Here is a 6000-nt window from a genome sequence, read left to right on the forward strand (position 1 = left end):
TGGCTCACGCCTGTAATCCCAGCACTTTGGGGGACCGAGATGGGCGGATTGTTTGAGGTCAGGAGTTCAAGGCCAGCCTGACCAACATGGTGAAACTCCTCCACTAAAAATACAAAAATTAGCTGGGCATGGTGGCATATGCCTGTAGTCCCAGCTATTCGGGAGGCTGAGACAGGAGAATTGCTTGAACCCAGGAGGCGAAGTTTGCAGTGAGCCGACATCGCGCCACTGCACTCCAGCCTGGGTAACAGAGCAAGATTCTGTCTGAAAAAAAAAAAGAAGAAGAAGAAGAAAAGTCTCCATGGTGCAGAAGGGTGTCTTTCTATTTGTTTTGGCTGAGGCTACTGTGCACTCCCAGGATGGATTAAGCCAGGTTGGAGTCGGGGGCAGTGGCCTGTACTCTGTATCATGGCTCTTTGCCCCACTACCTGTCCTCACCCCTCTGAATTACGGAGTGTGAGTGAAGTTTTGACAGAATCTTCTCCACTTTGAAGTCCACTCTACTGCTTGATGAGAAAAAATAGTTGTGAAGCAACAAAATGTGTTTCCTTAAATCAGACCTATTGTACACTAAATCTGGCAGCAATTTCTCCTAGTTTTATTCACTTTTCAGTGAAGGTGCTTACATGGCTCATTTCCATATTGAGGTCATCTGGGAGGCTAGACTTCTTTATTTGTGCTTTTTTTCACCCCATCTTGCAAAGATGAACCAAAACCTGTATTTTTGATTTTTAAGAGAAAGTCTTCTCTCGTACAACCTAGATTAGTTTGCAATAGTTGAAAAGTTAGAGCCTTGAGACTGTCGCAGATATGAACCTCTCAAGCACAAAACCCTTCTCAGATATGGAATACTCAGATTCAGAAAGGTGGAGCTCTTAGCCTCTATGACATTTTGATTTATACTTGGTTGATTTGAACACAAATAAAATTGCAAAACAATTTGTAGCACCATCTCTCTGAATGACAGGCTTTGTGTTTGATATTAGAAGCGACCATAGATCAATCACTCCAGCAGAATGTCCTTGATCGGAACATTTACCATTCCTGAACTTCAATTTCTTCATCTGTAAAGAGAAAGAGGGGACCCTTAAAATGTCTGAAATTACACACACACACACACACACACACACACATGCACACATACTTTAATACCTACACATAGTCTTCTTATATGGATTCTAGATTCTGAAGCAACATTTCTAAAGAGAGTAATAGTTCTACAATAATTGAAGCAGTAGGGACTGCATTCATCTGGTTGTATACATTCTGGAAAGTCTATTTAAAAAGCATTCACATCATCTTGCATAGTTAGCCACCTGCATATTCTTGATACCCAGCGTAGTTCATAAGACATTGTAGAAAGTCAAAATATATTTGATGAATAAATGAATGAACATATATCACCTAATTTTTAATGTCATTTTACAGCATTGCCCTTAGAGCTGGGCACCCAGGACCTTGCCCTCTACCTGGAGATTCAATGGGCTCACTCTTTCCCCTCCTGCCACAATCCTCATGGACTGAAGAGTCCCCAGGGCCAAAGGTTTGTGTCTACGTACAGCAGCCTCCTCTCATGCCCACCCCGCTAAGCTCCAGGTACCTGACATTGGGAAATTATCTGTCAAGACAGCCTCAAACCTGCTTCTAGGGCCTACTAGAGTCTCTTTCTTGGATTTCCCTCACAAAGATATGCTGTTATATAGGTGTGCCCACCCTAAGAACAAAAGGTGACTAAGGAGTGGAGGTGGAAAGAGTCCTCCTTGCCACAGGAGGCAAGGTCTAGGAGTCTCCTCTTGCCCCAAATTTGGTAAAAGGAACAGGCTGGGTGATTTTAATCATCAGCTCACCTTACCACACATCCCAGCTACGCTTACACGTAACGTTTTAAGTTTGAGTTAGACCCAGTGATCCTTACATCATACACATGAACGAACAGAACACTGCAAGAAAAAATATGTGGTCATTACTGTAAACCTTCTACTACACAGTTTCATTCTGGACCAATATGTCAGGCAAAGCACAGATTCTGCAACACAGCGTTTGTCTGGGGATCCAATACAGATCTATTATATCAGCTGTAGGTGTTGATTGAATGATAGAGTTTATTTCCTCTCTAACCCCCTCTCCAAGTCTTAGTTAAAAAGAAGCTTTGTTTGCTTGGTTTTCCTAGTGTGGATTTAAAATATTTCCATTTTCCATGCCCATATTAATATTTGACTGTCCATACGATATGCCAATTTCTATTTTGCCTTTCAGAGGTTAAAACAATACCCACCCTTAGAATTTGCCTCACAAAGCACAAGGAAATGCCTCCTAAGGCACAGCAAACCAGCTAGACTTTGTAATTAGCTTCTGTAATAAAGTACTTAATCGGAATAGAAGCCCTTACTAATTACAGCAGGAAGTCAGGGCAGGAGGGTTGCCCATAGCTGGGGTGAAACGCAGGCAGAGGTGTCTGTGAACACGCATCCGCAAGGGTCTAGGTTCACACAAGAGCCCCAGGCCTTAATTAGCTCCAGCAATTAAAAATGAAAACAATCCTCCATTTTCTCATTAAAAGATGAAAGCCCCTCCCCAAGCGCCTTACTCTGAACGATAATTTTGCTTCTGCGAAGACCCCAGCCACTGCAGATTACCAGAGACAATGGTTAGCTCCTGGGCTGCAAGACCTCAGTCACCCTTTTGCTTGCTAAATTTCAGGCACCTCTGCATAACGGGAGATTGATTAGGGTTAATAGACTTATTTTTTACAGGTCAAGACACAAAACACTTTGGGTTGTGGGCACTCTTGCACATAATAACCGAAGCTATAAATCAAACTGCTTAAAGGAAGCCCACCGCTTTCTGTCTCGGAACTGTCGGTAACAATTGACTTTTGTTTCTCCCCTGCTACTGTCTCTTTTTCCTATGCTTCTTCTTGTAAATGCAGCCACAAAACCAACCTCATAGATGGGACTAAGAGTTGTGATTTATTTACTCTACGATGTTTTCAGAAACCTAAACATGAGGGGTGTCCCGTATGGTTCCCTGGAATTCCTGTGTTTGTTTTACCTCCATTTCTACGGTAACCAGTGCTTAGCAGCAGCTGTAACAACTGTCAACATCTGTCAATCTCACCTAGACTTGATGGTCAAAAGTAATACAGCTGGATGAAGAGATTTAAAAATTAAAAATGAAAGAAAATGGATCCTCAAGGGAGAGTTTGAGTATTTAGTCTGTGGAACCCAGGGCAGACCGGCAGGTCACTGACTGAATTGGGAATGCAATTGCCATTGGCAAATTATCCCAAGAAGGAAAGCCACATGCGGCGGGAATCTGTTGGAGACTGCCTCTTAAAGTTACTGCAGAAAGAATCACTGAAAGGAAACTGTCTCAACAGGAGGAAATGTCAGAAAACGCTTCCCTAGAAAATTTGAGAAAACATTTAGAAAAGTCTGGCTATGAAAGTTAAGAACAGTGGGGGAATGTTCTTTGCACCTAATTATCAGTGGTTTCTGCTTCTTTTCTCTTGGTGAGGGATATTTTAGCCCAAGGATTTTTTTTTCCTCCAAATAGAAAGAAAGCAAAACTGATTTGGAGATATAAATTGGTTTGGTTTTTCATCAGTTTGCCAGGATCATTCCAAAGATAATGCCTTATTCGATTTTGAAATGTCATGGATTTACTCTACTAAGTAGCTGAGGACTCACCAAAACTACGTTTGATGATATCTGTAAATTTCCTATCCCCGTTTTTGCCTGAATCTTGTTTTTTCTTCTTCATTTTTTTTTTTTTTTTGATAGAGTCTTGCTCTGTCACCAGGCTGGAGTGCAGTGGCGCGATCTTGGCTCATTTTGACTTCTGCCTCCTGGATTCAAACAATTCTCCTACCTCAGCCTCCCGAGTAACTGGGACTACAGGCACGCACCACCATGCCCAGCTAATTTTTGTATTTTTAGTAGAGACAGGTTTTCATCATATTGGCCGGGATAGCCTTGATCTCTTGACCTCGTGATCCACCCGCCTCGGCCTCCCAAAGTGCTGGGATTACAGACGCAAGCCACCGCACCCTGCCTTTTTTTCTTCTTTCTCCTCAAAGCTACATGGCTCAACCACATGGAGTCAGTAAGTGGGCAGGTTTTCTCAAACTTCATAGAGCTGTTACTCTACCTGGCTTCTAAGGGGAGACCTGGGAGTTGAAAGAATGAGCATAAAATAGTTTAAGTGGAGGTCAGGAGTAGGAAGGGAGGAAAGATGAGGAGGAAACAGGAAAAGCAGAATAAGGCACTCAGAATCTGATTTTTACATCATGGTACACTAATATGGATTTTTCTCCCTTGTTAAACAACATAGAAATGCTTAGTAGAATGTACATATATATTTTAATTACAGATGGAGGTGGAAGTCCCTTAATACCAATAATAATAAGGTGGCTAGTCATAGTACACCTCTCACCCTCAGCAGTCTCTGGCAGCCTTGCTGAAGGCTGGGGCCATCAGATCAGACATGAGGCTGTGAGCTGGGACTAAGGTTTTATTGCCCTAATGGGACTGGAGGAAAGGAGGTGTATCTTTGGCATTGCATGAAGTGGGTGGCTGTAATTGAGATCCCTTCTACAGAACCAGGATCCTCAAAGGGCTTCCAAGTTCATAATATTGAAAAAACAAAAACAAAAACAGAAAGTTCATCTTTTAGCTTGAAGACGTGGTAAGAAAGCACAGGGTCTGTCTCAGGCTCTAAGTGGATCTTTAAAAATCAGACAGTGTCCTTTAAGAAATTAAAATGTCAAGTCTGCACTAAACATGGGTATAAATTCTGAATTTATATGCAAGATATGATAATCCCACACTGAAAAATTAACATAAGTGATCCAGAGCTCACTGTACTCCCAGGAGAAAACAATAGAACACTATTCTTAGGACCACTCAGGCTATTCAAGAAACCCTCAATAAAGAAAGTCCATCAAAGAAGAACTCATAATAAGAAAATTACAATACAGGCAAAGAAGCAAAAAAACCATGGAAGAGGGCTGGGCGCGGTGGCTCATGTCTGTAATCCCAGCACTTTGGGAGGCTGAGGTGGGCGGATCATGAGGTCAAGAGATTGAGACCATCCTGGCCTACCTGTCGCTACTAAAAATATCAAAATTAGCCTGGCGTGGTGGCACGCGCCTGTGGTCCCAGCTACTCAGGAGGCTGAGGCGGAAGAATCGCTTGAACCCAGGAGACGAAGGTTGCAGTGAGCCGAGATTACTCCACTGCACTCCAGCCTGGCGACAGAGCGAGACTCCGTCTCAAAACACACACACACACACACACACACACACACACACACACACACACACACACACAAAACAAAACAAAAACCATGAAGGAGAATCATTTTAGCAGCAGATGGGAGAACTAACACCCCAAGAATTAGAAACATAGCAACAAAACTACCTGAAAAATATTATAAGGAAGATCTAAAATCTTTTCATTGTTTGAAGAAGGCAGAGAGGTTGATAAACTATGTTGAATAAGTTTGCTAAAAATATAAGGATAATGAACTGAGAAACAGAGAAAGAATGTACAACTTTTGAACAAGTTGAAGGAAAAAAAAATTCCTATATCATTCAATAGAAAGCAAGAAAGGAGGAAAATAAATAGAGAATGGTAATTTAAAAATTAGGAGCTGGTTTTTTGAAAAGATCAACAAAATATATAGATCACTAGCCAGACTAATAAAAAAGAAAAGAGAGAAGAATCAAATAGATGCAATAAAAAATGATAAAGGGGATATCACCACCAATCACACAGAAATACAAGCTACCATCAGAGATTACTACAAACACCTCTACACACGTAAACCAGTAAATCTAGAAGAAATAGATAAATTCCTGGACAGTTACACCCTCCTGAGACTAAACTAGGAAGAAGTTGAATCCATGAATAGACCAATAACAAGGTCTGAAATTGAGTCAGCTATTAATAGCCTGCCAACCAAAAGAAGTCCGGGACCAGATGGGTTCACAGTCGAATT

Source organism: Aotus nancymaae, unplaced genomic scaffold (genome assembly GCF_030222135.1).
Source record: "Aotus nancymaae isolate 86718 unplaced genomic scaffold, 86718_ANA_hifiasm-v0.15.2.pri h1tg000018l, whole genome shotgun sequence".
In the NCBI taxonomy this organism is placed as follows: Eukaryota; Metazoa; Chordata; class Mammalia; order Primates; family Aotidae; genus Aotus; species Aotus nancymaae.